At 45.3% G+C, this 12,153-nt stretch overlaps 1 protein-coding gene across 6 annotated transcripts in view; it reads left to right on the top strand.

Moving 5' to 3' along the window:
* The window catches only part of Sybu (syntabulin), a 68,725-nt gene that overhangs the window by 39,880 nt on the left and 16,692 nt on the right, over positions 1–12,153 (top strand). The gene's annotated exons all lie outside the window — the stretch shown is intronic.

The following is a 12,153-nucleotide window of genomic DNA, read 5'->3' as shown; positions in this document are numbered from 1 at the left end:
CTTCCCTTTCATTTTGTCCTTCGTCCATTTATTATCTTTTCTTTTAAATTTGCTTTTGTTGTTAGCCTCTTTCTTTTAAATTATTACATGTGAAGCAGTACACACAAAGCATGTATACAGCGTGTGCATAAACTGTGTTAGCTGCCCTAGCAAACACTAGTGACCTTCCTCCCGCTTTCACAGTTACGGCCACTGCAGCCGTGCATGAGCTCCTGCAGCGTCCCTGCCTCTGCCTCCCTCTCTGGGTGACCACTGTCTTACCATACATGTCATCAGTTCCTTGCACTTGAAAAATAATATCATCACCTTACACCCTAAAAATATGATAGAACACACCGGCAACATTTCCGAGCCCTACAACCATGTTTTCCCAGTTGTGTGTTTCTCTTAATTAGCATCCTGAGTCGTACTTAGTAGTTCTCAGGAGGTGTTTCTGAATGAATGGCCATGACAGAGCCTAGAACGTACTGTAGTGGTTCACTGTGCCCAGATGGGATTGTGACCCAACTTTAGTGCACGTGGTCCTTTTGAACCATGTTAATTTTGTCACATTGGGGTGATTCAGGGTGCAGAAATTAGTCAATACCATTCAGTTGTTTGGGGATATTTTCAAAATAGCATTTCCAAAGCCTGCTTGTTTTTGTTTGACTGGCATCCCAGTGCTGTGCAGTAGCCCAAGGAAGGTGACCTTCATTTATTTGTAAGGCCCAGCTCTGTATTTCCATTCCGGGTTTTTTTTTGTTTGTTTGTTTTGTTTTGTTTTTTGTTTTTTTTGTCTTTTCTTTTTTATCGGTACCGGGGATTGAACTCACAACCCGCCTGCTTGCAAGGCAGGTGCTTATGCCGCTGAGCTAAATCCCTAGCCCCTCCGTTTTGGTTTTTTTCATAGAACACTGTGACTGGGGAGAAAGGAGAGGAGAAACCAGAGAACACTGAGTACCCTGGAATTTGAAAGTTAGCTCGTGCCAGGAGGTGGGGCCCAGTAACTGAGCAAGCATAGGGTTGGCCTGGGAACGGGTGCTGTGTGTCAGATGTCAGCAAGAGTCGACATCCTGAGGAAGATTCCAGGAAAGAAGCCATAGAAATGCAGGGCACAGTTGTGTGAAGAGCATAATCTAACCCTAAGAACGCCTCAGTCTGAGTGCTGTGAACCTCATTAGATAGAGGACTGGTTTTGGGAAAAGGGACTAGGGAGAAGGGAGAATTCAAAAGCATTTTGCTCGGAAGTAGGAGAGTTTTAATAATTTTCAGTCAGTGGACAATGGTGCGAGGCGGATGGCTGAACTTGTTTCCTGTTACTGGAGGTGGGACATCTTGTCTACCTTAGGCAGGTCTGCTCCAGGCTGACACTCTGGTGAGCTTCATGGCGCCTGCTTGGATCTGCTCTCCTCAGATGCTGCCCTTTGATCCAAAGGCCCGTGTTGTGTGGCCAGGCCTTCACCAAGGAACGCTGCCCCAGCTCCCCATTTTCCTCTTTGCTTTTCTTGCTTTAGCTCCCAGAGCACATGTCAGAATGAAAATGAACCTCACTTGGCCCTCTGTTTTCCACTGCTTTTGTTCTCATGCTCTGTACTGATGCCAGAGACTGCTGGAATTTACTCAGCTTATTTGTTTTATATTACTGACATTTGTGCTTGCAAAACATTGCATTAAAGATTACACAGGGAAAATCCAGCACTGATCTTGGAGACTCTTAAGTCCATGCCGATTATTTAATTTTTTTTTCTGACAGATTCCAAAGGCAATATGAGAGGCAGTTTTTCCTTTCATTTGACTGAGATTATTCTTGTTTTGTTTGTTTTTCTGCTCTTTTGGTTGTGTGGAAAACACACGTATCTCCATTTGACTGTTCCTTTATGTGCGTAGCAGCCAAGTGTGAACCACAGATAAAGATGTTTATTAATGTTTAACTCGCTTTATACTTTTCCTGTTTTAAGTCTTTTTGTTCACCTGCCTGGAATTTTACAGGATGTTGAGCCAATGCAATTAATTTTGTGAGCCTTCAAGGTGGGGCCTCCGCAATGGGGTCTCTACCTGACCATGTGACTTGCCTCCTAACTCTAATGTCACCTGAATTGTATTCCAGCCTGTCCTCCGATACTGCTGTCCTGGAGGCTTCACAAAGCATCATTCAGTTCATGTACCATGTGAACCTGTACACGGCCCTCCTGGCTCCTTCTCACCTTCCTTGCAGCCCACTTCCCCCTTTCCCATGCCTTAGATTTCATATACTTCAGCCCTGTCACCACAGCTCATCTTTTTGGCTGCATTGTCTCATCAGACTACTGTGCTCCATTTAAACAGGGGTCTGAATATATTCCTCACCTGCCCTATGTTTTCCTTCCAAGTTGTTTTTTGGGGGGTTTTGTTTTCTTGTTGTTGCCTTTTTTTCTCATGCTGAAGATTGAATCCAGGTTCTTTTCACTGAGCTGTATCCCCAGCCCTTTTTTAAATTGTTGAAACAAGTTGCTGAGTTACCCAGGTTCAAACTCACTATCTTCCCACCTCATCATCCCAGAGTGAGTGTACAGATGACAAGTGTGCGTCATCTAGCTTCCATGTTGTCACTTCATTTGGCCTGAAGTTAGCGCCCTTCCTCTAACACTGGCTCCTTTCTGCCCAGAGCTCCAGGCTCATCTTAAGTGGCATCTTGTCTGTACTGTCCCTTTGCTCCCATCCCCTCATCCCAGCTGAGTGTGTGTCCTCTTTTTTCCAGTGTCCCCCTCCCTGTGGTGCGTTCATTGTGTTGTTATAATCCAGTTGTTTGTGTTAGATTCCAGCGATAAGATACCTAACAAAACATCCTAACGGGGAAAGACTTTATATTGGCTCACGGTTTCCGAGGTTTCAGTTCATGGCAGTCTGATTTCATTGTTGTGGGCCTGTGGTGGGGAACACGTGGCAGAGAATGCTGCTCACCTTATGACTTCCAGAAAGCAGGAAGAGAGGGAAAAACATAGGACTGTGGGTCTCCTCCTGCTTCTGGTTCCATCCGAAGGGCCCCTTCTGTATGGAACAGCACCACCCACATTTGGGGCAGGTCTCCTGTATCAGTTTGCTGCCCACACGCTAATTGTCCTGGAAACACGAAGTGTGCTTCACTGATTTCCTAAGAGCTTCTCCCTCCAGTCAAGGCAACAATGCACATCATAGCCTTGGAGCTCAGCTCATCACCCCTCATAGCCTCGGTTTCCTCATCTTTACCCTGGTGTCTGGGAGGGAAGAAAAGAGGAAACAGCAGGTGAATCATTCTTGACAGAGGAGGCTCTGAGTGCACAGTGGTTAGGGACACTGTTACCTAGTAATTCCATCATTAGTTGAACTGGTTATCCCTTCAAGGTTTAGGTAACCTGCTGTCTGCTCTTGGTACCCAGCTTCTGTGGTTTCGTTTCTGCCATTAATTAAGCATGTTAAATGGGACAAGGACAGAATGAGGTGACATGTTCTTAGAGATTTCCCTGGAGGCTGCTGAGCAGTGTGCAGTAGTTGCATCCTCAGGCACTGAGCTCTGCTGTCACCTAGGACGCACATGTCCGCCGTCCTGATAGGAAGATCCTAAGTGATTGTATTAAATGACCACTGGGTTCCAGATACATGTGATGCATGTGGCAATCATAACTGTGTCAGACAGGGACCGAGAAATGTTTTTTATATCTGGCAGTGAACTCTTGCCCTATGGAGGGACTTTGAAATAATTTTATTTAGCAGTTTGTGATTTTCAGAACTTTGTCTCTGTGTTAATAACCTGTACATTTGTGTCCATTTCCAACCTGCTTCCTCTTTTTCTCTGTGATTTCTCATAAATTGGCAATACTGCTTCCACTGTCAGGTCTGTAAGCTGTTTCACAACCTCTCTTTCCTCACTCGCTATTATTCTTTGGAATCTGCTGTTCGGCAGGCACCGTGTTGGCTCTGGGGATGTGGTGAGTAAACAGCAGGGTCTTTTCAGTTTTCATGTTAGTATCGAGGGCTGAAAGCCCAAGCTTAAGGAGATTCCCACATGTGGGATAGAGTTAGGGATAGAGGGAACATTTCTAATTTATTGCAAAAACAGCAGTCTGTCAATTCAGTCTGAAGGGAAAGTGGGAATACACTCTGGGATACATTGCGTAGTGCCAGGGAGAGGAACTTAGTCTAACGCTGTGAAAGCTTTCACAGCAGCAGCATCTACTGTGGGCTAAGCCCTGGGTTAGTTACCAGGATGCCATGAAGGCAAGTCCTCCTGGGAAACGCACTAAAGCAAACAGACAATTACAGTGCAGCGTGATAGGTGCTTGTAAAATTCCAGGTGAGTAAATGCATGAAGGAGGGGCACTTGATCTCCTTCCTGAAGGAAGTGAAGGTCAAGACTAACCTGAGACCTGAAAAAGAGGTCATAGCCAGGCCCAGAAGGAAAGACAGTAATCCTGATTGAGAGAAGGGCAGATTGTCAGGCCATGCTCCGGAAATGGTCCTGCTGGCCGTGGGTGTGGCAGGGCAAGCTGGAGAGGTTGTCCATTGTGCTAAGGACTGTGGGCTTTTATCCTAAGGCATGGGTGCCATTGAAATGCTTCAAAGAGGAAATCACCTAATGAGATTTATGTTCCTGAGCCATGTAGAAGACAGAGTGCCCAGGGCCACACCTAGCAGCTGGGCTCTGTGTGAGGCTGTTTAGTTAATCACGGGTGAGAGGTTCTCAGGGTCACAAGGGAGTCCTCAGGATGGGAAGGAGCAAGTGGATCAAAAGACAGGGTGAAGCAGCTGGAGGCAGTTTTTAATGACGGACTGTAAACTGGAACCCTTTATTGTAATGCTTCTCCAACTTTCCTGCCCGAGGAAGATCATCTAGGTAATTTGCAAAAGGGCAAGTGACGCCATTGCCTTGGAGAAACTTTTAGTTGGCAGATCTGGAGAATGAGTCAGGAATCTGTATTTTTGGTAAATAGTGTACTTGCTATTGATGCTTGTGGTCCTCAGACCACGCCAAGAAAGATTCCTATTTGATGTTCTAGTATGGCAGTATATTTATAATATGCTAACTGTTTGCCTCAGACTGGAGTTCAGTTCTGTTGCCTTTGTTGGAAGTAGATGAGTAGCTCAGCTCCAGCAAGAGCGGTCTTCGCGTTAGTGTGTTCTGCACTCACTAATGGATTGCCGTATGGTCAGGGACAAAGAGCAGAGTGATGACAATCTTGTGGGGACCGCTGCTGCAGATTATTTAGAAATGAACCTTAAAGATTTCCCCATGGCCTTTGCAAGAGCAAGCAAGCAAACCCAACAGGAAAACATAATTTTTCCAGCACTTGATATGCCAGGCAGGTGCATTTTTTTAAGAAGACATATTTTGAAGCTTTTATTACTGTGCTGTTTCCCATCCAAGTTTCACCATTTTTGAGTCATGTGAACTTGAATAAGTCACCGGCCCTCTCCTATATCCTTATCTATAAAATGGGGATAATAATTGTGCTTGTCTGACAGCTTGATGTGAAGAAATAAGAATCTGTGTACTTTGTACAGTGTATTTTTCTAACCGTGTTAGTCACTTGCATTAGCTTTTCTCTTGCTAGCACAAAATTCCTGACACTCACGTGTATCAGAGAAAGAGGGCTATTTTGGCCCATGGTTTCAGGGAGCTCACTCCATGGTTAGCTGGCTCTAAGGCAGAAGCCCCATGGAAGAGTATGGCAGAAGAAACCTGCTCCACCCATAGCATCGGGGAAGGAGAGAACACAGGGAAAGCCAGAGAGAGGGAAAAAGGGGTGAGGGGCAAGAACGCACACATCCCTTAGTGACTTTCCTCCTCCACTGTCAGGACCCACCTCTTAACAGCACTTTCCACTGTGAACTTTTCAAGGCTTAATCCACCATACAGTGTAGTGTCCTGTGATTCAGTCGCCTTCCAAAAGCCTCGCCTTTGAGTACATGAGCTCACTGGGGGACATTTCAGATCAAACCATGACATCTGCTTAGAATTTAGTCATGTAATACGCATTCTGTCTTCTTTGTTAAGACACATTAATTTTTCTTTAAGTCTGTAGTATCAGCGTGCAAGTCTCTGAGAAACTTCAGTGGCACACTTACAAACACGTGGATGAATGGCAGAATAATGGCAATGGATATTAACTGTGTCCTCTCAGGGCAACATCATGACATGTAAACCTCAAAGCAACCCAATAAAGTAGGCCCCCTTTTTGCCCTTTTAGAGTAAGGAAACTGAAACACAATGAGGTTAGGCAGGTGCCTGAGGTCATTGAACAAAGATACTTCCACCCTGGACATACTGGTGCTGGAATCTGTTCTTGAACACAGCTCTGAAATACGTACTGCCAATTATAGGAACCGTAGTTAGTACTGCTCAGTACTATGCCAAGTAAGTTAAGCAGTAGCCTCATTTTGGATGTCGAATGTGTAAAAGTGGCTCCTAAAATGGATACTACAGCATGCGTCTGTATTTTAAGCAACAGCCAAGCCTTCTGCTCCCGCTCTGTCAGAGGCAGCCTCTGAGAAAGTTGTGATATAAGGGATCTTGAGGATAGGAGCGGGTTAGCATAGAGGTTCTCCAAAATGAGTGTTCCCGTAGCTGCACAGTCTGTTACAGCCTGAAGTACTGGCCCACCCCGCCCTCTGAGTCACTTTGTTTCACAGAAAACACCTTCAATGAGTAACACATTCCCAGAGGATGTGATGCAGTTGAAATGACAAATTGTCACCTCATTAGATGCTTCCATGACAATCAGAGGGCACAAATCTTTGCTTTGGTTTGAACAGTGCCAAAGCCTTCTCATGCAGACTTTTACGTGAGGCTGCTTTACAGTTCAGATGTTTCTCTCGTTTGCAGCTTAAGCCCAGTGATTGCACGTAGAGCTAGGAAAAGTCCGGGGCTGTGGAGCAGACCTGCACACCTTCCCAGGAAACCACCTGTCCCCTGCCTCACCTCCCTGGGACAAGCGATGTTTCCTTCAGTGAGGCTGTGTGCATTCCCAGTGACTGGGCCAACTTCTCATGTCTAAGGACTGTAAGGGACAGAGTCATGGAGTGACCTGATCTTGCCCCAGTGAAGTTTGCGTAATTGTGGACCTTTAAGGACTGCACAAGATCAGAACTATAGGATGAAGCGTAACCTTAGCCCATCCTAAAATTAGGAGTGAGTAAAGAGAGATTTAGCTTTTGGCTCTCTATAGTGAGGATGAAAGGGGTACAAAGACAGGTGACCCACAGAGCTGTTTTGTTGTTATTTGTGTGTTTTGTCTGTGGACTATATTGCGTAAAAGTGGACTTGGTCTAAATTTTTTTCTTAGCAGTTTGTACCCCTGGAATGGCAAGTTGAACTACCTGAGAGACTGAAATTAATTACTCATTTTCTCATCATCAAGAGAATGAAAAAATCAGGGTACAAATCATGCACTAGAATATTACATGGTAGACCATATGAATGCACCATAGTTATATGGAATTATAGTAATGTAATATTGCATGGGAATCAATCCCCAAAGATTATATACATCATGATGATCTGTTCATGAAAAGTAAGAAACAAGATGCCTAAGAGCAAAAACAATCTGCTTTTTAGCCGGACCTGTAAACATGCTGATTCTCTGTAGAAATGAAAGCCAGGGAACGGTGTGCAGGGGAGAGGGTAGGGAGGACCCCACAGGGAGACGTAAATGTCTGTATTTTATTTTTTGTGATAGGTAATGGTGTCTTTATTCATTATAACATTAAACATAAACCCGCAAACAGATCAGTCCGTGAATAAGTGAACAAGGGACAGTGTCGTGTAAAAACCATTATGAGTCAGCTAGTGCTGTGTATCTGACATTCCTACTAAGAAAAAGAAATTGAGAAAATAGCTTTCTGGATTGCAGAGAAAATAACGATCTGCCACTCTTGTGTAGGGAAATGGCAGGCTTGGCTTGCACACAGCCCTCTGTGACCTGAGCTCCTGTCTCTCATCTCTGCACCACGTAGATGGAGAGGGCTGGGGTCGGGCACCAGCTACTCACAGAGGCTGTTGGCGGGGTCATTGTGGCTCTACAGGCTGCAGAGCCCCTAGTGCAGGGAAAGCAGTTTCTTTCTTTGTCACTCACCTCTAAGAAAGCTAATGGATTTGCATGTTTTTCTCAAAGAAATGAAGGTAGAGATTTTGGAGGATCTATCAATCCTGTGTGTCAAGTCTGAAAGCTCTCAGGTGTCATAGTCACGCACTTCACCGGGAACTGTGTTGCAGGAGCATTATAAACTCGCCAGCCCAGGCGCCCGGTGGCCTTCCCTGTGCTTTGCCTCTCCCTCTTCCGGTCACTGGCTCCCGGGCAGCTCCTTCCACCCGTGCTGTCTCCACCTCTCTGTGTCCTGTACCCCAGGTCCTGATTATGGGCTTCACATGTTGGGACTGAGACGTGGTACAGAGGGCGATTCTCAGAAGTCAAATTAAGATAATAGCAGTAGTGTAATGCGCTTCCAGACAGGCAATCACGGTGTCAGTTTCTATAATCCTTCTGTCAGCTCCGTGAGATAGATGCTATTCACACCCCCACTTTCAGAGATGAAAGTGAGGTGCTGGGTGACCCTTTCCAAGGTCACACAGCTAGTAAATGTGGCTACTCTTTTAAAACAAAAGAGAAATCACTTCATAGAGATTGACAGTGTAGTTGAGAGAAGAGAAAACTCATGAACAGGAACGAAAGGACCTCTGGGTGTGGAAGTGGTTTTGCCCAAATTAAATGGCGTGGAGGTGGAGGTCAGAGCTGCTGAGAAGGTCAGGGGCATGAGCCAGGGTGACACTTGGCCTCTATGCAGATGGTGGGCTGTCATGCTCCCAGGGCTGTCAGAGGGGGACAGGGAACCTTGAGTCAGGCAGACAGCAGGGTGCCCTGGAGGTACTCACATGGTGGGGACGGGGATGAGGGGAGATAGTCCAGGCTGTTAGGACCTAGAGCCAGAGTCCTTTACAGTTTCATTTTGGTTAGTCTGTGTGCAGTGCGTAATGATTGCATGCATCCAGGGAGGTGGCACCTGTGCAGAGCCCACTGAATTCCTTTTCCAGCCACTTCTCTTCCACTCCCTCCACTTCTTGGTCTCCTTCCCATTTTCAAAAGCTCTATTTTAAAAGTATAGAAGTGAGGTTTAAAAAAACTATATCTCAGAGATTTGCTGGTTGTCTTGGCAGTGAGTTGTAAATGATAGCATCTCTTTCCAGTGAGTGGGAGTTTTTCTTTCATTTAGGTCTGGAAATGCAGGCTCACAGCACTCCTCTCTGATGAGCTGAGGAGCAGACTCCGGAGGACTCGCATCCTCTCCTTCTCCCTTATATACTGGACTCCAGGTCGTGGTCATCGCAGTCCTGCTCTGGCTTTTCAGCGTCGCTGGCCCTCATCCCCACCTGTCTCTCCCGCGTGTCACATCACCCTTCCTCCCCTTTCCTGCCCCCACACGCTGCCCCTGCTCTGCACCCTCCGCCCCCTTCTGTGCCATTTTTTCCTTGATTCAGGTTTTCCTGCCAGACTTGCAGGGCAGGCATCTCATTCTGGTAAATACTGACTGAATCAACACTTTTCTCTTTAAATAGAAGCTGCAGACTTTGCTCCTAAGCTTCGTGAAAAGGGCAGAAACCTGGGTTCCATTAGTGCAGTTGACAAGAGACGGAAGATAAGGAGCGGGGGAGAGTCTGGAAAATACCTCACGGAGGATGCACTCCGCTGTTGCTGGGTACACAAGATAATCAGTTGTGGAGAAGTTCATGACCACGATGGTGGGGCCACTCTGCCCCTGCCCAGGCCTGATGAGTGAAAGAAAGCGGGGAGGGGGCTGCGCTCGGAGCCCACTTACTGAAGGCCTTGTTTCCAATGTCCATTCAGTGCAGAGCGCAGGAAGCCTGGTGCGTGACTCCTTGGTGCTGTCTAATGGGTGCCATAGACTTATGGGCTGTACCAAAGACAGCAGGTGAGACCTGAAGGAATAACCCCCATGCAGCGTCTGCTGGAGTATGAGCATTTCCCTTGGCCGAATGGTGTGTGCACATCGGTTAGCCTTTCTTTCAGAACTGCATTTATAAGGACCTCAAACTGTGGGTCAATTGCAAAGTATCCCACTTGCTTTGCAAACCAGTCTTTGTTACATGGGTTTGGCTTTGTTGTATGGTTTTGGTTTGAACAACCCATGCCTACCTTTCTATGCATTAAATCATTTCCTCTTCACAACCACCCTACAAGCGTGGAATCATCCTCTCACTGGAGCAGGACCTGACACTGGTAAGTGCACAAAACGTTTGCTAGATAAAGTTAATCTTTGAAATATGTATATACACACACTTAAAAGTGGAAAACTAAGGTTTAGAAAGGATTTTTGGCAGGAAAGGATACTGGGGATCAAACTCACAACCTTGTGCTTGCCAGGCAGGCACTTATGTCACTGAGCTAAAATCCCCAGCCCTTAGAGAGGATTTTAAAAACTGGACAAGACCAAACAGCTGTTGAGAGGTAGAACAAAGCTCTGTAGCACCTTCTGGTCAAAGCCGTTTACTTTCTCCTCCTTTTCCGAGTTTCTGCACACCCTCTTTGCTTATTGTCTTCTTCTTGGTCAGCAGGTGGACTGCTTGTTTCTGCCCAGGACAGGTAGCTGAGCCAGCCCAGAACAAAGGTGTGAACTGTTTGAAGCTATCCTTGATCTCCTGTCTCTTTTTGGGCTCCTTGTAATCTCTCTCCATCCCTTTTTCAGATCTTTAAAGCCACAGGTCTGAGGACTTTGGCCTGTGGGCAGATGAGTAGGTAGTAAACCTACTCACATGCTCCCTGGGGCTTTTTGAAGGCAGGGTTCTGACCAGGGCACAGCTCTATAAGGGGCTCTGTTTTAGGCTCTCCTGTCTTTCTAAGTACTCTATTATGTACACACACACACACACACACACACACACACACACACACACACAAGACAGACATGCTGCTCTCTGGACAGTGGCTGATGGAAAACTTTTGTAAAGAGTGATTATAAAATACATGACTTCAGAAGAGGAAGGCATTTTCTATTGTGGGTCTTTCTGGGGGAAGGGTTGCAATATATTTGCAAAGCCCTCTTTTGGGCCTTAAGCCACTGTACCAGGGGGTCTAAAATACTAACAACGTACGTTGAGTGCTTGCTATATGCCAGGCACCATTTCTTCTCATGCTTCAGCTGAATGTTGACAGTCCCTTAGCAATACTATGTCTTCAACTCCATTTTATAGATTAAGAAACTCCCAAGGAGTGGTAATCACCTTTCCCAAGAGTCCACAGAGGAGCCAAGATTCAAACTCCAGCAGCTTGGCTCCAAAGCCATTACTACATTTTATAGTATGGTTATTTTTATTACAAAAAGATTTTCCTTAAAAAATTACATATTTTTGTAAAACAAAAGTTTTTATTTTAAAGAGAATAAAACCAAACAATAAAACAGAATAAAGCCAATCAAAACAAAACAGTGAAAGGGATACAGGACTTCAAAATAGGATAATAGGAAATCAATAGTTACATAATTCCTCTTGTTATCTTTAAAATTGTTGCCCATACCATCAGACATAGGAAAATCAAACAAAACAGAAAAGGGTAAAACCAACCAGGACATTAAAGAAAACAAAACAATAAAATGGAACAAAACAAAACAGAACAGTATTGGATTTCAAAACCAAGATGAAGGAAATCCCCCATAGTTGCTATTATTGCATATTGTTTATCCTCTAAATAGATGCTCAGACACCAGCTTTAGGCATTCAAAGTCAATCAGAGAATACAAGAATTGTTTCTGTACCTCACTTGCTCTCTGAAGTTGTTTTTGCAACAGCCTGTGATCCTCTGAATCAGCTGGATGCTCATGGTGGGGAGTATTCTTGCCTCCCAGCCCGCATGCTGGCTCATGGGAAAGGCGAATTGGTTTCTTATTTCTCTTCCTGGCCAAAATTACATTCTTAAAAGAAAAAAAAAATTGTCCATAAGTAATGGTACTTCTATTTATATTTCTTTATGACAAGAGTAACACATGCGTAGTTAGGAAAACCACTGACGAATCCCTGTATGTCTCGCATTCCCAAGTCATGTTCTCATCCTCCAGGGAAATGAGGATGATCTTTTCTTATCAGTCCCTCAGGACAAACACTCTGTGCATAGAGCAGGGGACCTGCGATTTGTAGGTGTATTCATGCAGCAC

This window comes from Cavia porcellus, unplaced genomic scaffold, assembly GCF_034190915.1.
Source record: "Cavia porcellus strain 051 isolate PalLab524CR breed Dunkin Hartley unplaced genomic scaffold, mCavPor4.1 scaffold_10, whole genome shotgun sequence".
NCBI classification, from domain to species: Eukaryota; Metazoa; Chordata; class Mammalia; order Rodentia; family Caviidae; genus Cavia; species Cavia porcellus.
Note: the sequence above shows the minus strand (reverse complement) of the source record. Positions and strands in the feature narration are given on the sequence as shown.